This window comes from Apium graveolens, chromosome 4 (assembly GCF_009905375.1).
Source record: "Apium graveolens cultivar Ventura chromosome 4, ASM990537v1, whole genome shotgun sequence".
Classification (NCBI taxonomy): Eukaryota; Viridiplantae; Streptophyta; class Magnoliopsida; order Apiales; family Apiaceae; genus Apium; species Apium graveolens.
In genome coordinates this window covers 136,289,885-136,311,939 of record NC_133650.1, presented here as the reverse complement: position 1 = coordinate 136,311,939, position 22,055 = coordinate 136,289,885, and positions in this window count along the sequence as shown.

Here is a 22,055-nt window from a genome sequence, read left to right as displayed (position 1 = left end):
ATTAGCCTCCTCTGCTGTCTCTCAAAAGACATTAGTTGTAACAAAGAAAAGGCTGTTTAAGAAATCTGTCACTTGGACAGAAAGCTAAACAAGCCTCACTGACTGAGAGTGAGAAGAAAGAAGACTGCTTTCCAGTTAGGAAAAGAAGACTGTTCATACAAGATGATTCTGACTCAGATGATCAGATGCTAATAGGGTCTTTGTCAAAAATCAAGAAATCCATTGATCAACATCCTGCTGACTCTGTTGACACTACTGGAACCAATGAGGCAACTACTGATGCTAGTGCTCTGCTCGACAAGCTTCCATCAATTAAAACAAATGCTGAACTCAAGACAATTGCATAGAGTCAGTTGAAAAGAATAAGTGAATAAATAGTTGGATACATCAGAAAGAAGAAGAAGACTCAGCCTCTTACCAAGGATGTCCGTACACAAGAACCTAAGTCTCAAAGGGATTAACAACTGTAACACATCCAGTCACACAAGAACCATCTTCTCAAAGGGAAGATGCAGACTGCACAAATCATTGTTAATATTGCTCAGAGTGATCTTCTTGCTGACTCTGTTCAACTACTACAGGAAAAACAAACTCATCAGGAAATATCTTCAAAGGTGGATGCAATCATAAATGATCCTATTTTTGAGAAGAACATACAAGAACCTTCACCAAGCATTGCTGAAGCAACTCACATTTCTCAGACTCCACAAGAACCATCAGTTCAAAGCACTGATGCTGGTCTCTCACCTTCTACTGACAGATCAAATCCTGATGTTATAACAACTCCTACTCAGATTCATCCTTCAACTGAACTAGCTACTATTGATGATCCCCTACTGATTGGTAGTTTGCAAAAGCATCCTGATGTGCTATTTGTTCCTCCACTATCCTCACTTCCACTTGAGGACTCACCTTCAGGTATTTCTAACTTCCTCATATATTCTCATGTTTGTATGATTATAAATAGTCTCTTCTTTGAGGTTACCTCTATTTATATGACAAGCATAAAACTCTTCTCAGCCATCTCTTATTTCTTTGCTAAATGTGTGATTGAGCCTTTATGTGAGACTGTGTGAAAATATCATATAAAAAAGAAATTAGTGGCAGTCTCCTGTACTGGAAAAATGAGAGGTAGCTTTGAGACGAGAATCTTATAAGTTTTTCTTTACTTATAAAGTTTCTTCTGTGAGAACAATATTACTCTTAAAAGTAATATATTGTGTGAGAAGTGATGAGATCACTTGAAAAGAACTGAGAGATTTAGGTGTTACCATGTTTCTGTTTCAGGATCTTATCTGCCACAGGCATCTCTTGCAAAAGATTTGGATAAAGGCAAGGCAATTCTGCCTGATTCTGTAAATTCTTCTGGTGGGTTGTCTGATTCTGATAATGACAGTGATGAGGATGATTCTGACACAGCTCAGCTAAAGTCTACACTTGATGCATCTAAGAAGTCCAATGTTGGTTCTTCTTCGCAATTCAATGAAAATCCTTCTTATTACAATGCTGATGCTGAACATTTTTGATAGACAGAATGGGATTATAAATGGAAACTTGCCAATACTTCTATCTCATCAGCTATTGGCCTACAACATATTCATCGTGCCTATGATGAAATTTAAACTCCTGATCTGAAGTTGCATCTTAAGGCCTCCACTATTTCTGTTAAAGGAATTCACTCTGACCTTGATGAAATGAAGAAGTCTCATGCTGCTGTCAAGGAGAAAATTGATGGATTTATGCTTCACACACCAACCTCGGCTGAACTCAAAAGTGTGAAAAATACTATCATAGATGTTGTTGAATCTCAACACAACATGGCCTCTAGACTTTCCTCCTTAGAAGATAAGGTGTCTTCTATAGGTGACAAACTGGATGCTCTGTTTTCTCCTCTTTCAAATACTGATGCCAAAAAGGGGGAGAAGATAGTTGCTATAAAATGTACACCAGATTCTATCCAGACAAAGGATAAATATATTGATGATGATGGTGATAAGAATAATCCAATTACAGATGTTCAAATTGCTTTTACTGCTCAACAACCTCAACATTCCAAGAAGACTCATCCTTCAGGACAAAGGAAGTCTATTGGTGCTCACAAAGTCAAGCACAAGACTACTGATGGTGCTCCTGAGGATGATGATGTTACAGTCTCTAATTTAACAGATGCTAAGGGATTATTCTTTCCTTACAGGCATAAGGAAACAAGTGAAGAGATTGTCTTGTACTACAAAGATAAGAGGTTTGAGAAAAAGAATGCTAGGAGTGCTCTTGGGTATATAACTGAAGAATTTCCTGATCTAACACCTGAAGAAGCAGTTATGCAACAAAAGGAGCTAATGGATCAAATTGAAGATGAAGCTAACACTTCTAAAGGAAGAGGAAAAAGAGGTGGAAGATCTACAAGAGCTAGAGGAAGAGGAAGTAGAGGAAGAACTTCTAAATCAAGACAAGTGATTGCATTTAACCCTAATTTTTTCAATTTTCTATTCAGAGAAGGTTATGTTCCTGTACAAGGACATGAAGGACATGAAAGAGATGAAGAAGTTTAGAAGCCAGAAGAGTTGATTATACCAAGGAAGAAAAGATCAGCCACTGACGTTGATCAAGCTGATACAATAAATTAGAATGTAACTCCTGATGCAGACACAAATCCTGAGGTAAAAGCAGAACGTGATGCTATGAACCTGATAGCTGATTTTGACTCTGATGAAAAAGTGATCGAAGCATTAAATGATTCAGCCCTTCCTACAACAGTCACTCCTCATATTTCAGAGGTTGATGAAAAAGAAAAGATTGATAGAAGGAAAGCTGAACAAGCATGCAAAGAATATTTGCAGAGAGTTTTAAAATCAAAGAGGGAGCTATGGCATAAAGCAAAAGGGAAGATTCATGATCTGTCTACAAGTGATGCTCTTCTCAGCAAGAAGGATAGAAGATGGAAAGACATTTATACATTCGATTATCCTAAAGGGTTCAAGAATGTTGAATTTGTGTCAACAGGGTTAAGATATTCTATTTCAGAATACGAAGATGTTGATAAGTCCATCAAGAAACCTTCTTGGGTGGAATACAATGAAAAACTGAAACTTGTCAAATCTCGAACCAGAGGAGGCATTGGTAATTCTGATATGGAGATTCTAAGATCTGATCTGCTGGATACAAATACTCTGACAGAGAATCTTGGTGAAAGAGTTTCTCCTTCACATCTTGAGAAAGTTGAAGCTGTGAAGATCATCTATATAAAGATAAATGATAATGATGTCAGAGAAAAGATTATGTACTTTTTTAGGGATGGTAAAGTAAAGAGCTTTACATTGTAGCAACTCTTAATGAAGTCTATAACAGAATTAAAATACATTCACTATCTTCTTAGAGTTGAGAACAGTGTCACCAGAAATTGGTCTTCTATGATACTTGAAGTCATCAGAAGAAGAGTCATGACAAAAGATGATAAACACAATGGTGATTATGTTCCTGAGTACATAACTTATACTGGTCAAGAAATGAAGATGAAAAAGGGAGCTGCAGTGCTACAAGTTTTTCTCAACAGTCCTCAGTTATCCTTCAGTCCTGATCATGAAGATGCCAGTTTAAGCTACATGTTGATTGGTGATCTTGAGATAAGCAAAAGATCAATTTCTAAGTTGAGATCAGCTATCTATCAGCTTGGAGAAGACACTGAAGAGAAGAGAGAGTTGAATTAAAAGCGTGTTAAAGTCCTACGAGACAAGGAGGAAGAAAGATTGAAAAACTTTCTGGAAACAACTGTCAGTTATCTGAAGATACTGAAGTAAGCTTTACTCCTTGTATATTTTGTAGATTGGTTTTGGCATCATTGAGAATGGAATTTGTGCTTCATTACATTAAGCATAAATTGGGGGAGATTGTTATATATTGAATTCTCAATGATCAGAAGGAGCTCATGATCTGGCTGTTTGGTGTCATCAATATTTGATGTGTCGTCAGGATTTGACACATCATCAGTATTTGGATGTCATCAGTATTTGAAGACAGTCAGTTTAGAAGATTTGTTCTGTTCCTTGTATTGTTGTTATTCCTAATGAACTAACAATGAGATTTACAGAAGGGGGGTTGAATGTAAATCTCAAAACTTTTTCAAGTTTTGAGCAGTTTCAAAGGCTATGTGTTTAAGATAAACAAGTGTATGAATTGCTTTAAGCTAATACTGACAGATATATATTCAAACACTAATGTAAAGAACATAACAGACCTTAAAAACTTTTCTGGTGGATTGTTGTTCCACCAGAGATGGTATTTCAGAAAATCTGTGATTCAAGAAGTTGATCACAGCTGCGTCCTAGTACAAACTAGATAATTTTTCTCTCAAGATTTTTCTAAACAGCTCTGGAAAAATTCTCTTCTAATTACTAGCTGCTACTTGGTTTATATAACACCAAGTGTACAAGTGAAGACAAAGATAAAAAGTACAATAATAAAATAAGTTCTCCACTTGTTTCTTCTCCATTTTACTCCAGTGCATTGTTGACTATTGCCTCTTTATACTAGAGTAGAACGGCTGCTTTTTCTGATGTTCCTGAAATAGGCTACCACATCTCAGTTGTCTCTGTCAACCCATGTGCCTCTGTTTGTAGGTACAACTACCACTTGTCAACTGCTATTTAACAGAACATCCGTTGAAGCCTTCATCCGTTGATGGCTTTATCCGTTGATGTATTAGCAGTTGAAGCTCTATCCGTTGATGCACTCATCCGTTGAAGGATGTTATCCGTTGAAGCTTTAGAGACATTCGTTGAAGCTTTGTTTCTCATCCGTTGAAGGTCTTTAAGTTATCCGTTGACACCATTTCATTTATACAAAATTACAAGGCATGAAATACTTACAATTGGCCTTCCTATCTGCATATCCTCTAGTAGTCAACATGACTTATAATTTCCCTCAACATTTAAGAATTTATATCTCAAATTCAGAGACTGAAATGTGCTACAACACTAGACTTATTTCTAAGTAAAGCTACACCATCAACGGATAGCCAAAATGGTCTTATCCGTTGAGGCTACAAACACTAGATTTCTACTTAAGTGTTTTGTTAAATATATCATCAAACTAATGCACATATATTCCTAACAATCTCCCCCTATTTATGTCTATAAGAATTGTAGACATAAATTCAAGGTTAACTTGATGATAACAAAACACTTAACAAATATATGAACTGAAACTAAGTAGAAATTCAAAAGTGCTGCAAAAGTGTATGTACTAGAAGGTAATTGAAGATTTACAGTATTTCCAAGGATGCTCCTCTAGCCTGAGCAAATCATCTTTTTCTTCTTTGATCCCTGGTTTTCTTTCCTAGCCCTTTGTCATTTTCCTCAATTTGGAGTTGGAGTTGTCTGAAGAATTCAGCTTCATCTTCATCACTGATATCCAACTTAGATTGCATTTCTTTGAGAGTTTCATTGCTGGCAATCTTGAGTTGGTCTTCAAGTCTGAAAAATCTTCTGACTCCTTTATCATCTCTGAATTCCATCAACCAATGAGGTGATTTGTGAATTATAGTTCCCCTTTCTTGAATGAGTAAGGTTCTGGGCAAGGCATTGGGCTCCCTCCAAGTTTTCCTTATGTTGGCAATCTTGTTGAGAATTTCAGTCTTGGCAGTCCTGGTAAAGCCAGAATCCTTTTGTATGGCTGAAAAGACTCTGATCAAGGTAGAGTAGCCTTCATTCAGAATCCTGTAGAGAGGCCATGTTCTTTCCCCAGCTCCTTTGTATCTGAACACCAATCTCTCTGGTAGCTGTCCGTAAGCAGCAATTCCCCTTACATCCTCCAGCTCATCCAGATAGAGTTCAATGTCTGAAATTTCTTTTATGTCACAGATGTGAACATAATCATCTTTAGTAATGGGTGGCTTAGGGTTAGGTTTATGTTTTTGAGTGAATTTCTTAGAGTTTAGGGGAGGTGTAGATTTGGATTTTCTTTTCTGTTTCTTTGGTAGTGGAAGAGTGGTTAAAAAGGTAGGCAAATTGATGGTGTCCCAATCAATAGGTTCCTCTTTTGGGATGATTGGTTCACCATGGATGTTTATAGTGGGATTAGCAACAAAGGGTTCAGGTATGGAAGGTAGAGATTTAGTTTCTTCAGTGTTGCCTTCGCTCCTTCTATGTGCCTTGGCCTTTCTTCTGTTTCCCTTCTGCCATTCCTCTTTTTCCTCCATACTTTCACCAAATATACTCCCAAAAACCTCATCTAAGTTTCCAATCTTGTCTTCACCCCTGACTTCAATTCCTTTCTCATTTTCAACTAGACTTGACTTTAGCTTTTGTTCAAGCTTTGCTTGTGCTCTTTTGTCAGCCTTGAGTTTTTCAGCTTCTTTCTTTAACCTTTTGGTTTCTTCCCTCTTGGCTATTGAGAATTTGGGATGTCCTTGCATCACACATATGCTATTTCCCTCTCTAAAGATAATAGCCATGTTTCTCCTTACTGCCTCATCCATGGTCTCCTTGTGTTTTATGATGCTAGTACCCAAAACTTTGTCTTCATCAGGCTTTGGAAGAGGAAAGTCCACTTCTTTCATCTGAGCAAAGTCTAGAGGGTTCTTTGTGGAGTCCTTGCTGGATCTAGTGTTGGGCTTGAGAACCATAGGTTTTAGATTCTTGAAAGAAGTCTCTCCAACCTTATTTCTCCTTTCTGGCTTGTGCTCCATATTGATTGGTTCAACCTTTGTGCTATGTTTCACAGATATTGATTTATCTTGTGTTGAGCCAAACAGCTGTTGCATCCTTTCATCAATTCTCCTCCTTTGCTCTTTCACTTGAATTTCAGCTGCTGCTAGCTGGATTAAATCAATTCCATCAGGCTTTCCTTTGATTTGAATGATTGGAGAAGTAGTGATGGCAGGAACTAGCACTTTAGATATTTAGATTTTTGTAGATGGCTCTCCTTCCCCTTCCCTTTTACTCTCCCCCTTTTTGTTATCATCAAGGAGAGGGGTCAAGCCCTGTGCTTTTTCCAGCTGCATAAGTAGATTTGTTTGAGATTGTTGGTTGTGAAGAATGGTGGCCACAGAATCTTCAATAACTTGAACTCTGTCTTCCAATTTGGCCAGCCTCTTTTCAGTATGTGATTCCTTTTTCAATCTCAACAAAATGTCCTGCATTGTACCATAGGGCATGACTGAATCCAATTTTTCAGAATTGTAGGATTTCAAGTCAGCAATATCCTTTCTGAGTTCATCCACACTCAGATTCTGTCTTACTTGCTGCAACTTCATGAGATGCAGGGAGTCCAAGTGAGCTGTAAGGATAGCCTTTGTACCAGCATGAGAAGTTTTCTGAATGGCCTGTTTGATAGTACTGATTTGTTTGACTAAGGAGACATTGAATTGCCCTGTTGTAGACTCCTTTGTGAAGGCCCATTCTGGTAGATTTGGAATAGAACTAGGGCCTTCATCTCCCCCTAAGTTCATGCTTCCATCAGAAGAAACAAAGTCATCATCATCAGAATTTACTCCAAATTCTTCAAATGACTCACCAGCTGTTGAAGGCATCTTGTTAATAGCAGCTTTGTCCCTTCTAAGAGATGCTGTTGTATGTACTAGATGTAGTGTCTTTTCTGCCTCCACATTGCCCTGTACAGCCAATAATTGATAGGCTGAAACAGGATGAGTAAAAGTGTCAGCATCCAAGGAAATGTTATCAATAACAGCTTTATAATGTTGCTGAAATTGTCTTTCCTTTTCAGCATTATTCACAATCATTGACTCACTAGCAATGGCTGGATACATCCTTATTTCTGCTGTACCTGCCTTTCTCTCATTTTCTCTATGTTCTTGCATCAGGGGCTCCCCCTGGCTCACACAACTCACTCCCTCACCTTCACCTACTAAGGTGGTACTCCTCTCACTTACTTTTGCCATGCTGGAAAAAATAGCATGCATGTTTGAGCTCTCAATCTCTCCTTTTGCCTGGGAGCAACCCAGCCTCTCACTCAAATTGTCACTCCCTTCCCTCAGTCCTAGAAGTGATTGTACAGTAATCAAGTCTTCTACACTTGGAATTGTTTCAGTTGTGTGTGTAGAGACTATCAACGGATGAGGAATAGCCGTTGAAGGTGAAATTGATGGTATCAACGGATAACTGCTGTTAAGCTTATCCGTTGAAGAACAACCACTTGTCAACGGATGAGTGATATCCGTTGAAGAAGGAAAAGAAGTAGAAATTGAAAGTGATATAACTGTTGAATCTGTGTAGATTGATATGAGTTTTGGTGACATAGATCCTTCAATTACATCTGAAAGAATTTGCGGGTGATCCAACAAATCATCTAAAAGATGATGATCACCTGTATTTGAGTGGGGCTCCTCCCTGAGTTGTAAAGAGAGAGAATCAGGAATTGATGGGAATAACATATCCACATCTAGAGATGGTGAAGAAGTGTGTGGTGATTGATGTGTGTTAATTGTGAGAGAATGGGGCTGTGACTCCACATTTGTTGGAGCCACATCAAACTGAGTTTGAGAAGGCATAGATACAGATGGATGTATCTGTGCAGTGTGTGCACCCTGTGTAGAAGATTGGGTTCTTGCTCTCTTTCTTCTAATAAAGGCTTTTGTTGGTGAGTGTTTGGCTTTAGTGTCCCTCCCTCGTTTGTTCTGTGTTCCTGGTTGGGAACTATTTTCAATAGCTACATCCTTTTGGGAGAATGCAGCTAGGGATGTGCTAGTAACCTTTTCAACCACCACAACTTTTTGAGAAACTGTGGTTTGGCTAGCTTGGGAAACACTTATCTCTCCTTCCTTATCCCGGGGGTTTCTTTGATGTTCACCCCTCCCCTCACCACTCACACCCTGTTCACTCCCCTCAGGGTTAAGGGTAGGTGTTACAACTATTGTCTTTTGAGAAACAACAGAGGTGGTTTTCTTTGTCTTTGATTTTGAAAGTTTAGTTTTGGTGACCTTGGTAGGAATCTGTTGGGGCATTGTCACAGATTCCATGGGCACACTAGAAGATAAAGAAACAGAGGGGTTGGAAGAAGTAGGAGTTGTAGAAACAATTACCTCACTTACCTGAGGTGCATCCATGATTGGTAAATATACCAATGGTACACTGCTGTTGAGATCCATTCTCAATAAATCTGCAAGAACTCTTTTCTCTTGTGCCTAGCACTTGAGTTTGTTATTCTCATTGGTTATGACCAAACCTTCAGCAACATGGTTAGCCAATAACATAAAGAATCTAGCATAATAGATGTTATTAGATCTATTAGCTTTGTTACCTAATCTAGTACCCAATTCTAGCATAACATAGTTGCTAAAATTAAAATACCTATCAGAAACAAGCATATAGAGCATATTAACAAGAGATGAAGTTATGGCATCAAAATTGCTAATTTTCCCAGAGAAAACCTTGATAAAGGCATCCCCAAGAAAACTCCATTCTTTCCTAAGGCCTTTTCTTTTAATACTCCCTAAACTAACAGAGTTAAGAGAATAACCTATGGAATCTAACATGCTGGATACATCATTATCAGTGTGTGGTGTCATGGCATTGTTCTCAGGTAATTTAAAACATGCTAGTAAATCATCACAGTTAACACAGTGATTTTTACCTTTGAGAGTGAAAGAGATGGTCATATCTATGGAGTTGAACTCAGCAATTGTCGAAATCTCCTCAACTACTTCACAGTAAATCGTTGGGGCTTCCAGCATTGCATAGCTAAGTTTACAGTTTTTGATGAAGTCCATCATTTTGTGATAATCTGAGTGGGCTTCATTCTTTGCTACCAAAGCTATGAAATTGTTCTTCTCATAGATGAACCCAGATTGAGATATAATCTTTACTAGTGGTGCCATTGTTGTGAGTAGAATTTGCAGAGAATAACTTGAAGGTTTTGCAGAGAGAAAATGGTAAAAGCTTTAAAATTTCAAGAAAGCGTAAAGTAAAAAATGAAAAATCAGAAGGGCTTATATACTTTCTCAAATTAAAAACGCATAAATAAGAGATTAAACAATAAATATATGTAAGTGAATTTCAGCCGTTTAAGAATAAACTGTAAGTATTCTAAAAACTACCTTTAAAACAAATACATACAGCTGTATGTATGAGTATCAACGGTTAAGATAATAGAATCAACGGCTGTTAAACACTTGAATCGACTGATGTGATATTTCAACGGATAAGGTAAACTGTCATCCGTTGAAGATCACTTCAGTTTTATCCGTTGACGGATAAAAATTTCAGAAATGTATATGACTTTCAACGGATAATGAACATCCGTTGACAGAACAATTTTGACTTTCAACGGATAGGGAATATCCGTTGATGGAATAATCTGTGTTAAAAATCAAATTTGTTCTTGCAGCTAATACATTTCAGGCTTCAATTCAAATTGCAATAAGGACATGAATTTTAAGAGTAATTAAGCATACCTAGCTCACTTACCAATCTTGTGAATGTTGATTCATCAAGTGGCTTGGTAAATATGTCTGCAATTTGTTGTTCACTTGGAACAAAATGAAGTTCCACTGTACCTTTCATCACATGTTCCCTAACGAAGTGGTACTTGATATCAATGTGCTTGGTTCTTGAGTGATGCACTGGATTTTCAGTAATGGCAATGGCACTTGTGTTGTCACAAAATATTGGAATTTTGTCAACAGTCATACCTTAGTCAAATAACTGGTTCCTCATCCATAGTATTTGTGCACAGCAACTACTAGCTGCAATGTACTCAGCTTCAGCTGTTGATGTGGAAACAGAATTCTGCTTCTTGCTGAACCATGATACAAGCTTGTTCCCTAGAAATTCACAGGTGCCTGTTGTGCTTTTCCTGTCTATTTTGCAACCTGCATAATCTGCATCTGAGTAGCCAATTAGATCAAAACCAGACTCTCTAGGGTACCAAATTCCTAGATTTGGAGTCCCCTTGAGATATCTGAAAATTCTTTTAATGGCCACTAAGTGAGATTCTTTAGGGTCAGCTTGAAATCTAGCACAGAGACATGTAGAAAACATTATATCAGGTCTACTAGCAGTTAAATATAAAAGTGAGCCAACCATGCCTCTATAACTTGTAATATCCACAGACTTTTCAGCCTTGTTTAATTCAAGCTTAGTGGCAGTGGCCATGGGAGTTTTTACAGGTGAACAATCCATTAAGTCAAACTTCTTTAAAAGATCATAAATATATTTAGTTTGACTAATGAAAATTCCACTACTAACTTGTTTTACTTGTAACCCAAGAAAGTAAGTTAGCTCTCCCATCATGCTCATTTCATATTTACTTTGCATTAATTTAGCAAACTTTTTACAAAGCTTATCATCTGTAGATCCAAATATAATATCATCTACATAAATTTGTACAAGTATCTTAGAGCCATTAACATTTCTAAAGAAGAGAGTTTTGTCAACAGTACCTCTTGTGAAATGATTATCTAGAAGGAACTTTGACAAAGTCTCATACCAGGCTCTAGGTGCTTGCTTTAGTCCATAGAGTGCTTTCAACAGATAGTACACATGGTCTGGAAAATTTTGATCTTCAAAACCTGGAGGTTGGCTTACATAAACTTCTTCCTCCAATTCCTCATTTAAAAATGCACTCTTGACATCCATCTGATAGACTTTGAAATTGGCATTAGCTGCATAGGCTAGAAAGATTCTGATGGCTTCAAGTCTTGCAACTAGAGCAAATGTTTCATCAAAATCTATTCCCTCTTGTTGAGAATAGCGTTTAGCAACCAATCTGGCTTTATTCCTTATGACAATGCCATTTTCATCCATCTTGTTTCTGAATACCCATTTTGTGTCAATGGAACTCTTGTTCTTTGGCTTGGGTACCAGCTTCCAAACTTTGTTTCTCTCAAATTGGTTCAGCTCTTCCTGCATAGCTAATATCCAATCTGGATCCATTAAGGCTTCTTCCACTTTCTTAGGTTCCTCCTGAGATAGAAAACTACTATACATACATTCATTTTGAGTAGCTTTTCTTGTTTGCACTTTAGATGATGCATCACCAATGATCAGTTCAAAGGGATGATTCTTGGTCCATTTCCTTTGAGGTGGAAGATGTGCTCTAGATGAGGTGGCCTCAGTATTGTCGTGATGTGAGACAGAGTGTTGATCAGTTGAAACTCCCCCTGAGTTGTTGGTCCTTTGCAGGAAACTTGGAGTTCTATCAACTGATGATGTAAATCGATTATCCGTTGATGAACTATGATCAACGGATGCTTCATTATGTACTTCAACGGATGATGCACTATGTCTTTCAACGGATACTGCATTGCCTCTTTCAACAGATGCAGAATTCTGTGCATTATCCAAGGGCATATCTTGAATCCCTTTTGAAGTGTCATCTCCATCAATCTCCTCTTCACTATCATCACAATATATCTCAATGTTGTCAAATTTGAGTCTTTCATGGTGTCCCTCATCTGTTAGTCCGTCAATCTTTTTATCATCAAACACAACATGCACAGATTCCATAACAATGTTGGTTCTTAGATTGTAGACCCTATAAGATTTTCCAGCTGAGTAACCAACAAATATCCCTTCATCAGCCTTTACATCAAACTCCCCTTTATGGTCAGATTGATTTCTCAGTATAAAGCATTTACATCCAAAGACATGAAGAAAGATTAGAGTTGGTTTTCTTTTCTTGAACAACTGATAAGGAGTCATGCCTTTAGCTTGATTGATCAAAGAAATATTCTGAGTGTAGCAGGCACAATTAACAGCTACAGCCCAGAAATATGTTGGTAACTTTGATTCTTCAAGCATTGTTCTAGCAGCCTCAATTAAAGATCTGTTCTTTCTTTCAACTACCCCATTTTGCTGAGGTGTTCTTGGAGCTGAGAACTCATGCATGATTCCATTTTCTTCACAGAACAGCCTCATTGTCAAATTCTTGAACTCAGTTCCATTGTCACTCCTGATATTCCTAACCTTCAAGTCATGATGATTATTGACTTGCCTGATGTGATTGATAATGATTTCACTTGCTTCATCCTTTGATCCAAGAAAATAGACCCATAAAAACTTTGAGAAATCATCTACAATCACCAAGCAATATCTTTTTCTTGCAATTGACAATACATTGACTGGTCCAAACAAATCCATATGTAGCAGCTGTAATGGTTCATCAATTGTTGTTTCAAGCTTCTTTTTAAATGATGCTTTCCTTTGTTTGCCTTTCTGACAAGCATCACACAAACCATCCCTTGAGAATTCAACAAGAGGAATTCCTCTAACTAAGTCCTTTTTGACTAGATCATTCATTGTCTTGAAATTCAAATGGGATAGCTTCTTGTGCCATAGCCAACTTTCAGTTGAACTTGCTTTGCTGAAGAGACAAGTAATAGATTCTGCATCTGTAGAGTTGAAGTCAGCTAAGTACATATTTCCTTTTCTAACTCCAGTTAGAACTACTTTGTTGTCTTTCTTACTGGTGACAACACAGGCTTCTAAATTGAAGGAAATTGTATTCCCTCTATCACATAGTTGACTGATGCTCAGTAAGTTGTGCTTGAGACCATCAACTAATGCAACTTCATCAATTATGACATTCCTTGTTGAAATCAAGCCATATCCCATAGTAAACCCTTTGCTGTCATCTCCAAAGGTTATGCTAGGGCCAGCTGTCTCCTTAAACTCTGTGAGCAGGGAGAAATCTCCTGTCATGTGTCTTGAACAGCCATTGTCCAAGTACCATAGATTTCTTCTTTTTCCCTGCACACCATAAAATCAATCAAGTTGATTTTGGTACCCAAGTTTCCTTGGGTCCATTCTTGTTAGCCTTTCTCCTAGACTTCATTCCTCCTGCATCTTTAGACTTAGGTAACTTTGAGTCAACCTTGATCTTAGATGTAGTTGGTTGAGGTGTAGGGTTAGTCACAGAATCATTTAGCACATTTGGAATTTGATAAGGCATGGATTGTGCAAGCATGTTATTCCATATTGGCATATTGTATGGCATTTGAGGCATACTAAATGCAGCAAGATAAGGATTGTTAAAATATGGCATGTTTGCAAAATGTGCATAAGGATTCTGTTGAGACATAACAGACATAGCATGCAGAGGTGATGCAGATATATTAGGCATGGAAGAGGGCACAGGTATGGGAGTTTTCTTAATAGATTTGCAATTAGCAGATAGATGATTAACACTACTACAATGCACACAGCTTTTTCTAGGAGCATACTTATCAGGTGTGTAATTGTTATGTTTGTTAACCCCTACCTTCCCATTTCTATTAGATTTCCTTTTAGTTTCCTTTTTATCCTCAACCACTTTGAGCCTATTCTTTAACTGTTCTAAGGTCATGTGTCCTATATTCACCTTACTGAAATCTTTGGATGTGCTTGCTTCTTCTTTGACAAAGTTCTTGGAAGTTGAACCAAACTTTTTGTTGAGTTTCTTTAGATTTTCACTTTTAGAAACATCTGCATGTTTTAATTGAGGAACCTTCAACGGATGCTCCTTTTCTTCCTTCAACAGATAATTTTCATCATCCGTTGATTCCACATCTGTTGACAGCCCATCAATTAATTCCATTTTCTTTTTGTTTTTATCCCAGGCAGTCTCATAAAATGATTCAATTCCTTGGACCTTGACAATTTGAGCACTAACATCCCTAGATGTCTTCCAGGCTTTAATCACCTCTTGCTCTCTCTCTAATTGATTAGAAAGTATTTCTACTTTCTTAACAGATTCAGCTAGTTCATTTTCAACAGATATACAAGTGATTGCATTTAACCCTAATTTTTTCAATTTTCTATTCAGAGAAGGTTATGTTCCTGTACAAGGACATGAAGGACATGAAGGAGATGAAGAAGTTTAGAAGCCAGAAGAGTTGATTATACCAAGGAAGAAAAGATCAGCCACTGACGTTGATCAAGCTGATACAATAAATTAGAATGTAACTCCTGATGCAGACACAAATCCTGAGGTAAAAGCAGAATGTGATGCTATGAACCTGATAGCTGATTTTGACTCTGATGAAAAAGTGATCGAAGCATTAAATGATTCAGCCCTTACTACAACAGTCACTCCTCATATTTCGGAGGTTGATGAAAGAGAAAAGATTGATAGAAGGAAAGGTGAACAAGCATGCAAAGAATATTTGCAGAGAGTTTTAAAATCAAAGAGGGAGCTATGTCATAAAGCAAAAGGGAAGATTCATGATCTGTCTACAAGTGATGCTCTTCTCAGCAAGAAGGATAGAAGATGGAAAGACATTTATACATTCGATTATCCTAAAGGGTTCAAGAATGTTGAATTTGTGTCAACAGGGTTAAGATATTCTATTTCAGAACAGGAAGATGTTGATAAGTCCATCAAGAAACCTTCTTGGGTGGAATACAATGAAAAACTGAAACTTGTCAAATCTCGAACCAGAGGAGGCATTGGTAATTCTGATATGGAGATTCATAGATCTGATCTGCTGGATACAAATACTCTGACAGAGAATCTTGGTGAAAGAGTTTCTCCTTCACATCTTGAGAAAGTTGAAGCTGTGAAGATCATCTATATAAAGATAAATGATAATGATGTCAGAGAAAAGATTATGTACTTTTTTAGGGATGGTAAAGTAAAGAGCTTTACATTGCAGCAACTCTTAATAAAGTCTATGACAGAATTAAAATACATTCACTATCTTCTTAGAGTTGAGAACAGTGTCACCAGAAATTGGTCTTCTATGATACTTGAAGTCATCAGAAGAAGAGTCATGACAAAAGATGATAAACACAATGGTGATTATGTTCCTGAGTACATAACTTATACTGGTCAAGAAATGAAGATGAAAAAGGGAGCTGCAGTGCTACAAGTTTTTCTCAACAGTCCTCAGTTATCCTTCAGTCCTGATCATGAAGATGTCAGTTTAAGCTACATGTTGATTGGTGATCTTGAGATAAGCAAAAGATCAATTTCTAAGTTGAGATCAGCTATCTATCAGCTTGGAGAAGACACTGAAGAGAAGAGAGAGTTGAATTAAAAGCTTGTTAAAGTCCTACGAGACAAGGAGGAAGAAAGATTGAAAAACTTTCTGGAAACAACTGTCAGTTATCTGAAGATACTGAAGTAAGCTTTACTCCTTGTATATTTTGTAGATTGGTTTTGGCATCATTGAGAATGGAATTTGTGCTTCATTACATTAAGCATAAATTGGGGGAGATTGTTATATATTGAATTCTCAATGATCAGAAGGAGCTCATGATCTGGCTGTTTGGTGTCATCAATATTTGATGTGTCGTCAGGATTTGACACATCATCAGTATTTGGATGTCATCAGTATTTGAAGATAGTCAGTTTAGAAGATTTGTTCTGTTCCTTGTATTGTTGTTATTCCTAATGAACTAACAATGAGATTTACAGAAGGGGGGTTGAATGTAAATCTCAAAACTTTTTCAAGTTTTGAGCAGTTTCAAAGGCTATGTGTTTAAGATAAACAAGTGTATGAATTGCTTTAAGCTAATACTGACAGATATATATTCAAACACTAATGTAAAGAACATAACAGACCTTAAAAACTTTTCTGGTGGATTGTTGTTCCACCAGAGATGGTATTTCAGAAAATCTGTGATTCAAGAAGTTGATCACAGCTGCGTCCTAGTACAAACTAGATAATTTTTCTCTCAAGATTTTTCTAAACAGCTCTGGAAAAATTCTCTTCTAATTACTAGCTGCTACTTGGTTTATATAACACCAAGTGTACAAGTGAAGACAAAGATAAAAAGTACAATAATAAAATAAGTTCTCCACTTGTTTCTTCTCCATTTTACTCCAGTGCATTGTTGACTATTGCCTCTTTATACTAGAGTAGAACGGCTGCTTTTTCTGATGTTCCTGAAATAGGCTACCACATCTCAGTTGTCTCTGTCAACCCATGTGCCTCTGTTTGTAGGTACAACTACCACTTGTCAACTGCTATTTAACAGAACATCCGTTGATGCCTTCATCCGTTGATGGCTTTATCCGTTGATGTGTTAGCAGTTGAAGCTCTATCCGTTGATGCACTCATCCGTTGAAGGATGTTATCCGTTGAAGCTTTAGAGAATCCGTTGAAGCTTTGTTTCTCATCCGTTGAAGGTCTTTAAGTTATCCGTTGACACCATTTCATTTATACAAAATTACAAGGCATGAAATACTTACAATTGGCCTTCCTATCTGCATATCCTCTAGTAGTCAACATGACTTATAATTTCCCTCAACATTTAAGAATTTATATCTCAAATTCAGAGACTGAAATGTGCTACAACACTAGACTTATTTCTAAGTAAAGCTACACCATCAACGGATAGCCAAAATGGTCTTATCCGTTGAGGCTACAAACACTAGATTTCTACTTAAGTGTTTTGTTAAATATATCATCAAACTAATGCACATATATTCCTAACAATTGTGGAGTAGATATCTTTTACGTCTGAGTCATAGGTTTTTATCTATTCAGTTGAAGATATGTATCAGTTTCAGTTAGCTTTTGAAAATGCATATCTTAGATTGATTTGTTGTAGCTGTGTAGTATATATACACAGTTTAGGTCATCACGTAGTGTATCGATCTCGAGTATCATTTGACCTAGCAGCTCTCAAGAACATCAGTATTTCTTGAGAGAGTTTTGTAACAGTTTTTATCAGATAAATACAAAACTGTAATATTTTATTACTTGTTCAAAACATTTATACAATTGTATCCAACCCCCCTTAAACAATTGTATCTTCACTGGGCAAAAAGCCACTTCACCAAATCACCAAGAAGAAGAAACTCAAACCCAGAATCATCAACAAAACCCATATACTCCTCTGATGAACCGACTCTTTGAACTTTTGCAACAACCCTCAACCCCTAAAGTCGGTTATTTCAAGAATTTTCAATCCGTACATCCCCCAGAGTTTGTAGGATTTCCAGATCCAATTAAAGCTAAGTCTTGGTTGAGAGAAATGGAGAAGGCTTTTGAATTAGTGGAAGTTAAGGATGATAAGAAGGCGCAGTACGCGAATTACTATCTTAAGGATGAGGCTAGTTACTGGTGGGAATCTTCTAAGGTGTTGCTTAAAGGAGAAGTTATAACATGGGAAAAGTTTATAGAGATATTTTTAGAGAAGTATTTGCCAAGCTATATGCAATACCAGTTAGAAATGAGGTTTCTGAATCTTAGACAAGAAGACATGACTGTGGCGGAATATGAGGTGAAGTTTTCAGAGTTGGCCAGATTCGTTCCTGAGTATGTGAATATGGAAGCTAAGAAGGCCAAAAGATTCCAATAAGGACTTAAGCCGTGGATTCGGAGTCAAGCGACTCTCCTGGAGAAAAGGACTTACGCTGCTTTGGTATAGAAAGCAATGATTGTAGATGGAGAAAGAGAAGCAGCTAAGAGGGAAAGTGAAGGAAAGAAGAGAAATTTTGAGGAATCTAAACAAGATCAAGGAAGCTCTAAGTTTAGAGGGAAGTTTGGAAAGAATGCTGGAAGTCAGTACAAGAATTTTCAGAAGTTTAAGCCTGGGAATGGAAATTAAAAGAATCTTTTTCAGAAGACGGGACAAGTAGTGAAAGATAATGGACCCCAAATTCAGGGGTGTAATATTCATGGAAAGCGACACCCGAGGAGGTGCAATAAGATGAATATGACGTGCTTCAAATGTAACCAGAAAAGACACTACTCAATGGAATACCCAAGCGGTGCAGGAAAGCCAGAGATGACTTGTTTCAAGTGTGGAAAGGTAGGCCATATGGTAAAGAATTGTAAGAAGCCTGTTCAGGAAGGTGAATGTGCTTGGAATTGCTGGACCACCACCCCCACCAGCACCAGCAACCCAGCCAAGGGCAAGAACATTCAATGTGACCATGAAAGATGCAGTACACAATATGGATGTGGTAGCAGGCGCGCTTCTTATAAATTCAGTAGGAGTCAAAGTGTTAATGGACTCTAAAGCTACTAGATCTTTTATTGCTGAAAGTGTTATTGATAGATTAAAGTGCGTTGCATACCCTCCTGAACCCAATTTGATTATAGAAGTAGCAAACTAAGAAAGAGTTACCGCTAATAGAATTTGTCCCAATTGCGATATGGTTATAGAAGGTTGGCACTTTTCTGCTGACTTAATACCTTTTAAGTTAGGAGAATTCAATGTTATATTAGGGATGGATTGGTTGTCAAACCACGATGTGCAAATCAAATGTAAAAGCAAGAAAGTAAAATTGAAGTGTAAGGATGGTGTTGAGGTGATATTCAGAGGAAAGAGGCAAAAAAGGAAGTTTCTAACGGCTATTCAAATAAAACGATTGTTACACCAAGGATGCGAAGCTTATTTGGCTTATGTAAAGGATGTAGAGAAGGAATCCTTAAGGATTGAAGATATTCCGGTAGTTAAAGATTTTCCCAATGTGTTTCTAGATGAATTACCTTAACTACCTCTGAATTGAGATATCGAATTCATGATTGATTTGGCTCCCGGGACAGAACCAGTTTCGAAAGCGCCCATCAAGATTAAGAAATTAGCGATGCAATTGCAAGAATTAATAAAAAAAAATTAATTCGCCCGAGTGTATCCCCATGGGGTGCACCAGTGCTATTCGTAAAGAAGAAATACGGAAACGGTTAGGAACATGTTATGAACTTGATGATAAGTTAAATAAAATACCTTAGTAGATTCAACTTGGTGAGTTTTGTAGCACTCGATGAATGATCAAATATAGTCCCGACAGATGATTTAATATAGTCCGACGGATGACAAATTAACATCCACCGGGTGAGTAGCTTATGTAATAATAAGATTTGTAGCACATTTCTGCAAACAACTTTATGTAGATTCTGTAGGAGCATATGAGTCATGTTGACTACTAGTGGATATGCATAATAGGTTGATTAATTTTAAATATACGATGTCTTGTAATTCTGTATAAATGAAATGGAGTTAAGTGATAAATAGCTACCCGACGTATGATCAACAAAGCTACCCGACGGATGACAAGCATGTGCCCGAAGGATGATCAAATTTAAATATCTGTTGACAGTGACAACACAGTCACATGCGTTGGGTGTTTGCAAAAGGAATGTGGCAGCCTGTTAAGCAGGGATTTGAGAACAAAGAAGCATTACCATTTCCATGCTATTGTGAAGATATTCAAAGATGCTGGAATAGAGTAGTGAAGTAGCATGGAGTTAGACTAGATATGTTTTGTTTTATTATCTTGTCTTATTGTCATGTAAACTTGGTGATATATAAACCAAGTGTAGCTAGTAGAACAATTAACTAAGCATACACATTTTCAGAGAAACATTTTCAAGCTGTATTCTGTGGCATTTCTCTATACTCTTGAAGTACAAAGAGTGTAAAGATCACAACAAACAGCAAGATGAACAACAAGGATGTTGAAGTTAAAATTCCTTTTATGGACAAAGATAATTATCACCATTGGAAGGTGAAGATGCACCTACATCTTCTTTCCCAAGATGAGGCCTATGTGGATTGCATAGAGAGAGGTCCTCATGTACCAATGAGAGTTGCAACTGGCAATGAACCATCTGTTCCAAAATCAAGGCATGAATGGTCAGACCCTGATATTGAGCAAGTCAGGAAAGACAAGAAGGCCATGAATATACTGTTCAATGGAGTTGATAGTGATATGTTTGATAACATCATTAATTGCAAAACAGCCAAAGAGGTTTGGGACACAATCCAGATTATTTGTGATGGTACTGAGCAAGTAAGGGAGAATAAGATGTAGCTGCTAATTCAGCAATATGAGCACTTCCACTATAAAGATAGTGAGTCTCTCACTGATATATTTAGTAGATTTCAAAAGCTACTAAATGCTCTTAAGTTGCATGGAAGAGTCTATTAAATAGAAGATTCTAACCTCAAGTTCCTGAGATCTCTTCCAAAGGAATGGAAACCAATGACAGCCTTATTGAGAAATTCACAAGATTACAAGGAGTTCACCTTGGAGAGACTATATGGCATCCTGAAAACATATGAGCTTGAAATAGAGAAAGATGAGAGGATGGAGAAAGGAAGGAAGAAAGGAGGGTCCATAGCACTGGTTGCTGAGTTAGAGAAAGAGAAAGAGATGAAGGTAGAAGCTGTTGAGTCTACATCAAAGGTCTGTGAAGGCAAGGGTAAAGGGCTGGTAGCTGAAAATGAAGATCATTTGAGCCAAGATGATATGGATGATATTGATGAACATCTAGCATTCCTATCCAAAAGATTTGCTAAGCTCAAATTCAAAAAAAAATTTGGAGCAGCCAAGCTAAGTAGAAATATGGTGGATAAATCCAAATTCAAATATTTCAAATGTGGCTTGGCAGGGCATTTTGCAAGTGAATGTAGAAAGTCTGATTCTAGCAAGAAGAAGTTTGAGCCTGTTGATTTTAAACTGAAATACTTTGAGTTGCTCAAGCAAAAGGAAAGGGCTTTCATTACACAAGAAAATGACTGGGCAGCTGATGGATTAGATGAAGATGAAGAAACAAGCTATGTCAACCTAGCACTGATGGCCAAATCTGAAGAAACAGAAACAAGTTCTTCAAGTAATCAAGGAAACAGAAAGAATCTTTGGTATTTGGATAGTGGTTGCTCAAGGCACATGACTGGAGATTCTACCCTGCTCACTGCGTTCAAGGAAAGAGCTGGCCCAAGTATTACCTTTGGAGATGAAAACAAAGGCTATACTGTGGGATATGACTTAATTTCGAAAGACAATGTCATCATTAAACAGGTTGCCCTAGTGGATGGTCTCAAGCACAATTAGTTGAGTATCAGCCAGCTGTGTGATAAGGGCAACTCAGTAACCTTCAATTCAGAAGCCTGTGTTGTGACAAACAAAAGGAGCAACAAAGTGGTTCTCACTGGAGTGAGAAAAGGAAATGTGTATTTAGCTGACTTCAACTCATCTAATCTAGAATCTGTCACTTGTTTTCTCAGTAAAGCAAGTCAAGATGAAAGTTGGCTATGACACAAGAAGCTGTCCCATCTAAACTTCAAGACCATGAATGAACTTGTCAAGAAAGAACTAGTTAGAGGTATTCCTCAAGTGGAGTTTACTAAGGATCGATTGTGTGATGCCTGCCAGAAAGGAAA